We start from the raw sequence: 13,683 nt of genomic DNA on the forward strand, positions 1-13,683 counted from the left end.
AAAAAAAAAAAAAAAAAAAAAAAAGACAGTGATTTAAGATTGTAAAGAAACACCACCAGCAAAAAGGGAATGAAAACAAAGACTAAAAGCACAACTGTTATTAAATTTGTGCTATTGAGTTGAATGTACTGGAAAGAGGAAAATTAGTGTGGGTTTTACACAGAGTTCCAGTAATGGATAAGAGTGTAGAACTGGTCTGGGGATGGAGCTCTGCAGAGGAGCACTTGTCTACCATGGGTTGGATCCCCAGTTCAACACAAACTTTAAAAAAAAATTCTAAAAGGTGGCACTTCTCACCCACAGAAGGAAAAGCTCAGTGCTTTGGAACCCCATCCTTTCTTTTGTGCTGACATGTAAACCCATTGAGAACCTATAAAGCAGGGCTACTCCAGGCTGACACAACTTTTAATAAAGTTGCGTTTCTGTGTATTCTACATTTTCCTTTGATGGCAAAAGCCTGCTTGCCTTGGTGAATCTTTAAGAAATAATTTAGTATTAATAATGATGAGAAATTGGGGGATCTAAAGGTCGAACCCAAATGTCCATGTATTTGTTCAATAAGTTGTGATACATTCACACAATGAAATCATATGTATATAACTAGTGCCAAAAGTTCATATGTCTTGTACATGATGAGAGAATATTATGGTATAATCTAATTTAATCCGTGTGATATTTATATTATATTTAAACCTAATGGAAAATCTGGAAGAATATATAAAGTTTATTATCAGAAGAGTCGGGATGGGAATCTGCTCATCCCGCAGTCCAGGGGACAGAAAGAACCAAGCACCTGGCTTATCCTTCCAGGTTACACCCCAGTGGCCGACGTCCTCCTACTCGGCCCTGCCTCCTCACAGTCCGTTCAGCTATGAGCTCACACTGGTTTAATCCACTGGTGATGTTTGCACCTTTCTGATCCAATCTCCTTCCAAAAGCCCCACTGCTGAGCCTTGGAGGGGGCATTTTTGACTCAAACCATAATAGTTTATAGTATTCTTGAGTTTGTTTGCTAATTTTCCTCCATGAAGCTGTTCTAATTTTCCTATGTTTTTGTTTTACAACAGAATTTATGAAAAAAAAGGTGTTTCTAATTTTTTTAAAAAATGAGTGTTTTTTCTCCATAGCTGAATATGGTCATTAAGAGAGCATTGTTCTTGCAAACCAGCTTCAGAAGGGGTCGTCAGCCAATAAATGCTGTATTAACTGAGTGCCTATTATGCGTTAAACCTACCGCTGAATCTTGAGAATACACTGCTGTTGAAATTTGGTTCCTGCCCTGAAGGAGCTCCTGGGGTAGAGAGGGGGAGAAAGACTAGAAATTCAAAGGCGGTGTGGAAGGGCAAGGGATGTGAACAGGGGTGCAGGGGAGGGATCTCTAGTGAGAGGAGCCGAGGCTGAAGTTAGGCCCTGGTGATCAAAAGTCAGGGGTTTCTACTAACAATTTTTAAAAACGAGCAAACACCTCCTTGTCTGTCACCATAGCTGAAAGGATGTATGCTGGCCCAGGGCCTTCCGTGAAATGACCCCATCCCCACACTCTCAGTGTCCCCAGCTCCTGGCTCAGGGCTCTGAGGGGCTCTTGAGTGGCCATAGGTCTTCCCTGTGCCTTCAGGCAGCACTAGTGCCCTTGGACTTGTCAGGCTCCTGTGACTGACCTTCGACAGGTAAGAACATGTCTCATCACTACCTTCTGTCTGAAAGTCTAACCTAAAATCCCATTCTGGAGTTTTGAGTCATTGCATATAATTCCGTCATTTGTGAAATACAAAAAGCTATTTATTCCATATATTTCCCCTCTCATTCACATTTTTAAGAACACCTCTGGGCCTTTCTGTAACCCTGCTAGCTATCCTGCCTTTTACATTTCCTCATAGGATCTACTTCACATTATTTGGGCTCACGTTCTTCTCCCTTTCCAATATATTTACCCATAGTCCTCTGAAAGTACTAAAACCCAACTGAGTTCAACATTCCAATAGTAGTTGAGCCTCCAGTAGGAGTTTAGATAGACTAATTTTTAAAAATAATGCATTTCCAGCTCTTTCATGTCTCACAGATAAAATCGACTCTGCAGTCCAATGTGAATTTTGTTTCTACAACTGGTGTTTAGTTATTTATGCCTTTGTGTGAAACAATCTCATTTATCAGCCACCTTTAGAGCTACAATTACAATTTTATCTTTAAAAATGTTTGTAGATAAAATTTATAAAACACATGGCTATTATGTATACAGTTTGGTAAATTTTAATGAAAGCATGCATCTTTTTTAGAGGTGGCTGGATCTACAGCATGTGATGCTGGGATTAAGTGTGTGATGCCGGGATCAAGGGTATGTGATTAAACTTTTGTAAATAAAGAGGGGAAAAGGGGTTGGAGGGGAGAGAAAGGGGGAAAAAGAAGATATATTGCATACAGGTACAAATTCCATATGATGAATATTATCAGTACATATATCTAAAATGTACCAGTAAAATTAATCTTTAAAAAGGCTGTGTGATTATTAAATCAATTCACTGGTTGATTTTGGCATCGTCCTGGGAATGGATTATGGGAAAGCTCTTCCTGGGTGTGAGTACTACCCACCCTAAGGGCAAGTAGCCCAGATAGACTATAAGGGACAGAAATAGGGCTTCTATGATTGCTTGTCACTTGCTGCTTGCTACTTTGGTGCTTTGCTGCCTTCTACCTACCATGAACTATTTCTCCTCTACAGTGCCCCTCTACCATGCCAATCTGCGTTGGAGCCAGCTGACTGTGGACTGAAACCTCTACACACTGTGAGCTACAATAAACCCTTCTTCCTTTAACTTTGGCAGTTGGGTATGTTGTCTCAGCAATGAGAAAAATTAACTAAAACAACTATTATGAAGAAAGTGGCTATGAACACTGAAACAAGTCAAGAGATTTTGTTGATCAGTTGGTCTTTTTCTGTAAAAAACTTCAAAGTAGAATTCCTACATCCTAGGAGCAATGTATGTTTCACTGTAAGAAGCTGCTATTACGTTTTCCAACTTGGTTGTATCATTTCATACTCCCAACAGCGATATATTTGAGTTTGAGTTACTTTTATTTTCTTGCCATTTAGAAACTCGGTCTTATTGATTTCAGCCATTTTAGAGGGTGTAAAGTAGCATTTGGTTTTGATTTGTTTCCTTGATAATTAATGATGCTGAATATCTTTCTATGTGCATATTATTGGTCATCTATGTATCTTTTTTGGTCAAGAGTTAGCTTAAAATTTTTGCACTGTATACATTTAGTTGTGTTATCAATTCTGGGTAAATTCTTTTAAGAATTTATGTAATGTGAATATTTTCTACCAGTCTATGGCTTGTCATTCATTTTCTTCATTGTGTCTTTTGAATAAAATGTTAATTTTGATGAAATATATTTTATCAGTCATCTCTGATGCTTAATGCTTTTTATTTCTTAATTTTTCTTTCTATGCAAAAGAGTCACAAAATTGTTTTCAATAAGTTTTGTAGTTTTAGTTTTTATGTTTTAGGTTTATTTATTCCTTTCATTTTTCTCTTTGATACGGTGTGAGAAAGAGGTTAAGGTTTCTCATTTTTCCATACATTGACCTAATCATTCCAGTATGGTTTACTGCGAAGACCTTCCCCCCATTTAACTGTGTTGGCCCTTCTGTTGTAAAGCAATGGACTATAAGTGGAGGTCAGTTTCTGGCCTCTATCTTCTGTTCTATTCATCTGTTTATCCTTACACTAAAACCATATCATTATTACTAAAACTTTGTAGTAAGCGTTAAAATGAAGTCATGTGAACCCACTTCGCTCCTTTTTTTTTCAAGATGACTTTGGTTTCATCTTTAAAATTACACACTGTTTAATGATAACATATATAATCTTTGAAAAAAGTCAATTTTATTAAACAAGCAGTGGCTTTTTTGGCAAACAAAGTAATAACCAATTCAATCTCTTGTTTGTCCTGATGTTCTTGCAAGTCTGTTTAGACAGATTATCCATTTCTATCATATGCTGCCAGTTATGCATAAAATCATTTAGTATAAACATAGACAAAACTTTTGACTTGAATTTTAGAATCTTACTTAAAATAATTTTTTGAGAAAACATCATGCTAAGAGAGCTCTTACTCATGACAGTCTACTTTTGAGGTCAAAGCCAACAACTTTAGAGGTATTCAGGGTTATGTATTTACAAGGGATTAAAAAAAACTTGCTAAAAATAAGATGAATATATAACTTTAAAACAGCAATGAAATGTAAAGCATCCTTCTTTTCTTTACCATACCTAAAGGAAAGTATGCTATTATATAAAAATGAATGAGAACCTAGTTGCGAGGGAAGAGGTTAGACTACCAATACAAATGAGCCCTACAATGACCTAGGAAGTTTGACCGCCCTGTCTTTCCCATCTCTACACGTTCAGCACAACAGCACCACACTCTCCTTCCAGTGAGTGTCTCCCCTCCTGCTGGTCTCCCAAAAGGTCCGTGCATGTTCTGACAAGTGTGCTTAAGTATCTTTTGTCTCATGTGTATAAGAGGCTCAAGATGTGTGCCTTCTATGTGGCACAAAATACTTCACCTGAAGTTTGTTTCAATCAAGAGAAGGCAGTAAACAAATAAGCTCTGGACTCTAACACATTCCCAGCTCTGTTACTTAACTGTGTAGCATTGGGCAAGTTGCTTAATCTGTCTGACCTCATGCCCTCTCAAGGTCACTGAAAGGATTACATTACATGACACATACTGGCCTCAGCCTTGAATTCTGTAAGTGATGAGTAAGTTGTTACTGCTAATTGTTATTTTGATATTTTTCCCCAAAGAAGGTAAAGTAAATGCTTACAAAACAAACACCCCAAAATAAGCATGTGTTTAAAAAATTCAGTTGAACTTAATAGGCATAACCTTCATCATATCCCCAACCACCAGAAGTATGAAAAATTAGGGTGTATTTCACTAGAATGCAGATGTCTGGATTCTGGTCTTGGAGCCACCTCTATGTGCCGATTTGGACATCAGCAAATTATTTGTCCCTGGAGGCTTTCGGTTTCTTAACAGTAGCAGGAATTGTTTTTAGAGAATCCCTAAAGGCACCGTTTTAGAGCTAAGATTTGGTTAAGATAATTGCTAGTCTGAGCTAAGTAATCACAAATTTAGGATAAAATGTTTCAATTCCCCTCACTGAGAGGGCCAGGTCAAACAGGGTGCTTGCGTCATCTAACCAGTCAAGAGAGCTTTTGCAGAAAACTCTTATCACTGTAAGAAGTTACACTTCACGTTGGAGAAAGAAAGAGTGCAGAACAAGTCCTCTGTCATTCGGATTCGTAGGAAGCATGGCTTCTAACATTTCTCAGGTGGGTCCCCGGCCATATCTTTATCACTTGGGTTAACTAAGTCTCAACAATTATCAGATGAGAACTTTTTCCACTTGTATCATTTAAGATTTGTTTGTGTGGGACAGAACATTCTGGTTATTAAGGTTCAAATCCTGGATATACTGGACATGAACATTGCCTTTTCTTTCTGTATTCTCAGCTGAAGAAAATAACGACTGTGTTGCACTGATTCAAGATGCATATATCTTTCAAATCTAACTATCTCTGAAACTGGGGAGCATTTAATGACCAAAATGTTTAGAAAGGATTTGTCATGAAATGTAAGCCACAGCACTATTATTTTCTTAGTTAAATTAGAAATGAATCTTAAAAGCAATGCAATCTTAAGTCAAATTAAATACAGTAAACTCCGCGCTCTTAATATTGAACTTTTGTAAGGTTCAGATAAAATAAACAGTCTTTTAAAAAATTCTGTCAACTAATCAGGCATGATGGCACATTCTTGTAATCCTAGCACTCTGAGAGGCTGAGACAGAAGGAAAGCAATTTTGAGCCCAGGCTGCGTAATTTAGTGAGTTAAGGAGACCCTGACTCCCTAAAAATAAAAATAAAAGATCTGGGAATGTAGAACAGTGTGAAGGCCCTGGGTTTAACTCCCAGTAGCACAAACAAACAAACAAAACTGTCAGTTGTAAAAAAGAGAATGGACTAAATGTTGTCTTAAATTCTCATTCTATATGTCCTTAGACGTCCCAAAAGAATGTAAGATCTCATTATTAAATTTATTTCCCCGTGCAAAGTGGGGATGGTAAGAAGACATGCTAACATAAGCTGTCACAGGTCACTGTACTTTCCTCATCAGCCAAATAAATCAAATTCTGAAACACATTCTTTTGATCAACTTTTTCAAAACTATATTACATTCTCAAGATAAGTTAATAATAAAAAGAAAGAAAATCTAGCAAACTTAAAATCAGTTATAATTTAAATCAATATGCTGTATAATTTCTAATACATAAACATTTTAAAATAAACAAATGCTTCTTTGTTATAAAAATGTAAGTCTCAAACTAGCAAAGCCTATGCATGCAAGCACACATGCTCTCCTCTGATAAGCCACCTTTGGGCACTGTAAACTTAGCTAATGATATCAACACAGTTCAAATAGTACTCTTCAATGTATTTTCTATAATGACTAGAAATTAATCTTTTCAAAAGAAATTAACATTCTTTTGCAACTAACTTTTTCTCATTATAGAGAATAATAGCTGATTCTTGTAAAGAATTTGGAAAATGTAGAAAAGAAGAAAAATTTAAATTCTGCCACCACATGATAATAATCATTAAGATTTGAATGTATCTTTTCAGTCTTTCAAACAGCACTAAATATGATAGTGTAAAAGTGAAATTAGAGACTGTTGGCATATATAAAGTTTATGCCCATATTTTCTCACTAATGCTCATTTTATTATGACTATTTTCATGTCTGTAAGCATTCTTCAAAAACATCTTTGCAAAGTGGATTGGGACACCAGCAGTTCTGGATTCTGGTTGTGCATTATGAATCACCTACAGAAACTTTAAAAAGATGTGTGAGTGTGTGTGTATCTGTGTGTGTGTGTATGACACACACACATAGTCAGAGCTCATCCTCAGAGATTCTCAACGAATTAGTCTGGGATGGAAATCCGGAACAATTTTTTCTTCTGTGATTCTAATGTGTAGACATGTATAAGGACTACTGTTTCACATCCAAATAAGTTCCAAGTAGATTAAAGAATGGATTGTTTAAAAAAAAAAAACTAATTGAAACAATAGAATTAGTGAATATAAATGTAGGTATCATTTGAAGAACACCAAAGGCAGAAACAGCAAAGGAAAATATTCATAGATTTGACTAGAAGAAAACTTTGGATTTCTGAATGTCAAAATACATATACATACACAAAACTGAACAGCAAATCACAAAGTAGTACAAGTATTTCCAATATGCATTATAAGCAACACTCTTAGGAAAGTATAAAGGAAAAGATGAAGAGATTTTAAAGGCCAGTATAGGCAAACCATCCAGAAAAAAAGTCACTATAGAGGGAGATAAAAATCATTTCCTTTTTAAATGAAAAATAAGCTGCTCTTCACTTCAGGATAAATTCTTCCTTGCGTAACTCCTCCCCTCCCCTCCCCTGCCACTCATAACTCAGGGGCTATCCAGCAGTGTGTACACTCATGCCCGGAGGCTTTCTCTCATTAAAAAGAAATCAAACTCAAAGCAATATATTAAAACTAAAACATGAGTACATAAGATGAGAGTCACATTGACACATAAAGATCTCATAAAATCAGATGCAAAGGAATGCAGCACCACTTTATTACTGCCTGAGTCCAACTATACACAGGTTTGACTTGCAATAAAAGGAAGTCTTTTCAATCTGCCCTAGTGAATTCTCTCTGATTAGATGCATACTCATTATGTTCTGATTACTCCTCTACATAAAACATACCATTTTGTACCTTGGTTTCCACACCCCTTGTACAGTATTCATATTTTATCTCTAAAGATGATGATAAATCACTTCAAACACAATAACCCATTTAGGGATGGGTTTTATAGGCAAAAATGTACACCTTAAGTGATGTGATCTCAATCATTAGACGCTCCAACGCTCCCCAAGCACGGATTGCAGTGTGTGCGCAAATGATGCAGGAGGGAAGAGGCTATTACTCTTGAATGAGTCAACTCAGCCCAGTGTGTTCTTCCTGGTTTCAGGATGTATCCATAGGAACCCTCTGAAATGTTTTGTTTTTGTCAATTGGCTCCTTTCTGGTTTTCACTACAGCCAATACTTTCGAGATAATGCAGTTTAGACATGTCACAGCTGCTGAAACTCAGCATATGTTTGAGTTGACAGTGGTGTTTCATCAGGAACTACAAACACCAAAGCAACATTATGATAAAGAGTAGAAGTATGAAAACCAAGAAGACAAAGGGCAGGAAATATCGCCTTACTGACTTACAGCACAGCCCTTGGGGGGAACATCTGCTTAGGACAAGTGGTTCAACCCAGGAAAGGTATTTCACTGGGTGGAGCGAGAGGTGGCCAGATCTGAGAAATGGGTCCTTAGAACCTGAAGAGGAGGCCATGAAAAGTTGCTCACTGGAAGGGAATTTATATTCAAAACGGTGAGAGACCTACGTCCTTAAAATCTAGGTTGGAGCAATAATCTAGAAGTTCTGCTATGTGCTTAAAACCTGACCATCCTACATGTGAATGGTTTCCATCTTGAATTTTCAGATTAACCTTATGAGCCCCAATATGCTCTGAGTTATTGTGAAAAGTAGAAGAGTTTGAAAATATTAAAATATTAGTCTGAAAATATTAAATTTTAAGTCAGCAAGTATCATTTATTCCCATGAAGTCTGATGTCTTCACCAAAATGAAATAAAGAACATCATGGTTTGCTAATTTGAAGAGGAATATGTTGCTAGAAATTTGTGGTGTATCCAGGAAGAATCCACTTTTCACTTTAAAAAAAAAAAAATCCGCCTTTCCCGCCAACCCCTGAAAGCAAAAAAAAAAACATGCAAAAAGAAAAATCTTTTACTAATGCTGACTTCTGGGTAAGTCATAACTAATCTTCTGAAAGATCTATAAGGCTTACAGGCAAGGCAGGAGATGGAAACGTTTATTTTGCGTGGGAGTAAAGTGGAATGCAGTTGTGTGTGAATTAGAATCTTGAACATATTCCAATCGCACCTACTTTCTGTTCTAACTACATATGTGCGATTATTTAAAGCAAGCATTTCATCTCAGGGGCATTTAAATATTATCTCCATGAATGGGTAGATTAGGAATAACTTCAAGTTCACTAAAAATTTTACATACACATTTCAGGTGTGCAAATAAGAAACACTGCACTCATTAGGCACAAACACCATCCACAAACTGCAACAATCCCATGAGTTAGTAATATTAGAATCCATCTCCCAGGTCTGGCCAGTCCTCACCTTGTCCTGTAAGGCTCCTTCTCCACGCTAAAAGAATCCCTGCTCTTCCCCAGACAGCAGATAAAGGGAAGCCATTGAAAATGGGTGAGTCAGGTTTTGAAATCACCACTATCTTGACACAAAGTCCATGCTCCTTCCAGCATATCATAGTATTTTCTAACTAAGAAAGACCTCAGGGTCCTGCTATCTACTAAAGCATGTAGTGGCAACAAATCTGAAATGTGAGTATAAAGCAAAATAATATAACTGATTTTAAATACAGTTTTCAGAACAAACAACATAAGTTTTCAAAGAACTTCTCGAGGAATGATGGAATCTGAATATTCACATTTTCACATTTACTTATTCACTGAGTAAATTCTAAATATTGCTAAAGTTTATACTTTATTAAATAACCCAGTTTTTAAAAAAAGAATCCTTAGTTTGAGGTGGTAAAATGTCCAAAAATTCATTGGATATACATTCAACACCAAGATATTTATTTAATACTAGTTACCATATTACTCTAACAAAAAATCATATCATCCTATTCTTGTATGTTGAAAGGCATTAGACAGCATCCAACATTTATGTTTAAAAATTATTTTAAGATTATAGTACAGTCAAATTGACTTTTGGGGTGCATAATTCTTTGAATTTTAACACATGTATAGACTGATGTAATCATGATCTAAATCAGTAAAAACCGAACAGATTCATCACCCTTTAAAGCTCCTTGGTGTTAGCCTCAGCAGCTCTCTCCCCCACACACACACACCGCCTGAGAGACACTGACCTCTGCTCTTACCACCTTGGTTCTGTCTGTGGGAATGCCATCTGTCTTAGTCACTTTTCTTGTCACTGTTAAAAGGAGGAAAGTTACATTTTGGCTCAGGTTTGTAGAAGCTTCAGTCCCCACTCAGCTGGCTCTAGGGCAGCTGGCAGAGGGGCACGGCAGAGAAGTGGCTCATGGGATGGAGACCGACCAGGAAGCAGGAAGAGAGTGAAGGGAGGTAGAGAGAGAAGATAAATCCTTCCAGGGCGCAGCTTTAGTGACCTGCCTCTTCCAAGCAGACCCCACCTCCTAACAGCAAGTCATATACAAACTCCTCAATGAACTAATCTACTAATGATTATTACGGCTGTATGAGCCAATCATCTCCCCAAAGCCACATCTGTGAGCACACAAGACTTTGGGGGAACATTTGGATGCAAACTATAACATCATACTGGAGTTACACAGTACGAAAAGTTTTTAAATTGACTTCTTTCATTCAGCATAGGACTTTTAAACACCCAACTTGTACGAATTAATAATTTCCTATTAGTGAATAGTATTCTTTTAGCTGAGTATGTTATAGATCATCAATTCAGGACATCTGGGCTGTCTCCCAGTTTTCATTTATCAACACTGTGTATAGGTTTTTGTGTGAATGTGAAGTTTTCACTCTTAGGGTGAATACCTAGGTACGGGATTATTGGATTGTGTGGTAATTTGTGTGACTTCATAAGAAACTACAAAACTGTCCACAATGACGGTACCATTTTATAATCCCACTACGAAGGAGCTTCAGTAGCTCCTCATTCTTGTCAGCACTTGGTAATTTCAGTTTTCATTGAAAGCATTTTAATAGATGTGTAGAAATATCTCACCATGGTTTTAGTTTGCATTTTTATAAATATGTTGAACATCTTTTTATGTGCTGATTTCCCACATGTACTGTTCTTTTTGGCCAAGTGCCTTTGGCCCATTTGTAAACTGGGTTGTCTTCCCACTGTAGGGTCTTAAGAATTTTCTATACATTTCCTATAGACTTTTCTTCAGACAGATGATTCACACATTTTCACCCAAAAACTCTTAAGACTGTAGCTTTCTTTTCATTCTTTTGATATTGTTCTTCAGTTTTTGACAGTCAAATATCAAATTATTTGTGGACTGTGCTTTTATATCTAAGAATTCTGCCGAACCTCGTCATAAAGATTTTATCATGTTCTAAAAGTAGTTTTATATTACATCTATGACTCAAGCTAATTTTTGTTTAAGACAAAACTTTGGCTGAAGTTCATTTATTTTGCACATGGATTTAACAGTTCCAACACTACATTGAAAAGACATTTCTTTCTACTCTCCAATTTTTTAAAAATAGATTGGTAGAACTGAATGGTAAAATTCATTAGTGAAACCATGTGGGTGGGCCTGGAGATTTGTGTTAAGACTTTCCAATAAGAATTCAATTTTTTTAGTAGTTATAGGACATGAGGTAGATCTGTACTTCTTCTTGAGTTAGTTTTAATGGTTTGGGACGTTAGGACTGGCAATTTACCATAAGCCTGAAGTATCTTTGATGTCCTTGGCAGGTCCACCAGGAATGTGTGTTTCTAACTACTGTGGGCTATTTCCTAGGATTTTACATACACTGAACAAGAGGGGGTAATGTTTCTGCTGCACAAAGAGCCAGTTATAAAGGAGATAAATTAGAGATTTGGAGGCAGATCAGGGGTAGTGCATTTGCCCACCAAGCATGAGACTATAGGTTCATCCCTCAATCAATTAAAAACCATTTTTTAACAAGATAAATTATCCAAGCTCAGCATTTCTTGGCTGCAGTACACATCTACTGCATGTGTAGTTATGAAGTCCTTCCCACATTGAAGTTGGGTTCTACGTGTAAACAGTGTAAGCCAACAAGAAACTCATGACACTTGCTGTAACAAGTAAATCATTAAGTACCTTAGTCCATTTTCTGTTGTAACAGAACACCACACACTAGGTAGTGAGCAGTTTATTTAGCTCACAGTTTTGGAGGCTGGAAGGTCCAGCAGTACAGTGGCGTGTCTGGCAAGGAGGGCCTTTGTGCTGCACAGCCTTGCAGGGGAAAAGGGAGAAGGAGCTCATGCAAGAAACACCAGGCACTCGTTTTTTTCCTTTTAACAAACTACTTTCCTGGTAAGTGACACACCCCTGGGACAACAGCATTGGTCCATTCAGGAGGGCACTGCCCTTGTAACCCAGTCGCCTCTCATGAGGGCTCACTCAACGCTGCAGCCTTGAGGATCAAGCTTCCAGGGCATGAATCTGGGAGACACCTCCAACTTACAGCAAGCTTTCAGATGAAAGCAGGGTAAAGGCTCGGGCTCTTCACCGTTCATGACATAGACAGAGCAGTTAAGTGCAACAAAGCAAAAAGAGGATAATGTTACTAAGGTAATTAGGATGGGGGCTGGGGATTTAGCTCAGTGGCAAAGCACCTGCCTGGCAAGGGCAAGGTCATGAGTTTGGTTCCCGAAACTGGAGAAAAACCAAAAAAAACCAAATAAATAAATAAATAAATAAATAAATAAAAAATAAATAAAGTAATTAGGATGAAGGAACAGCGTTAACTAGGACGGTGTATCTGTGAGGGTCCCTCAGAACAGGAGAAACCCTAGCGTGTAACACACACCTTTGATTGGAAGCAAAGCACCTATAGGGATTACGGACAACTGCTTTTGTGTCTGGCATGATGCAAACTGGGGGAAACTGCTAGGATTTTCATTAGGTGAAAAAAAAAGGATGCTAGGATTTGTAGGACCCGTGGGGACTGAGTCAATCTGAGAAGGAAACCCGTTCTCATGTCTAACCTCTTCCAATTGTCCCAGCAGGACCGTGGGACTGTCCTGCAGAAGCTGGCATTCTCCGTCGCCCAGAAGAGAAGCTGAAGGATGTGCGAGAGCACGAGCTGCCTTCCTGTGGACCTGGCTACTGTCCCACTGGCCAAGATGAGCAAAGCGGTGACCAGGAAGTTTCCTGCTTGGAACTTCTACTACAGAAGAATCTGCGCCTGGCTGCCAGCTTACTTCTGCCTTCTAAATGTCCTATCAAACATTTCTTAAGACCCACCCTGCCCTGAACTTCCGGGGAGCATATCCCCAGCTGGACTGAACTGGTACCACGTGAACCACCAGAAGGTCTGAGGTCTTGACAGACACGAGCCCCGAAAGCTGAGGACTTGGCCATGTAACCATGTCACAATTTGGAAATGGCCCAGCCAGGGGAAGCGCTAATGCCAAGGCAGCGATACACACTGGATGTTTTCTGACAAAGACAAGGCAGTGAAGCTGGGCTATGATGGACGGGAGGAGTGGCACGAAGTAAGAGGCAGGCGCTGAACCCCAGAAGGCCTTGCACAGCATGTGTAGCACGTGAGCACTTCCTTTTCCTAAGTTCAATAAGGAGCAAATGGGAGTTTTTCTCAGGGTTGTGGTATTTGGATCTGATATACACATTTTTTAAACTCTGCATTTTCAAATAATTTCAAACTTATAAAAAAGTTGTAAGATTAGCACAAAGAATTCCTCTATGCCCATGCCCAGGCCGAGTCCCCTTTTTTGAAG

Source organism: Chinchilla lanigera, unplaced genomic scaffold (genome assembly GCF_000276665.1).
Source record: "Chinchilla lanigera isolate Chin_1 unplaced genomic scaffold, ChiLan1.0 scaffold00003, whole genome shotgun sequence".
NCBI classification, from domain to species: domain Eukaryota; kingdom Metazoa; phylum Chordata; class Mammalia; order Rodentia; family Chinchillidae; genus Chinchilla; species Chinchilla lanigera.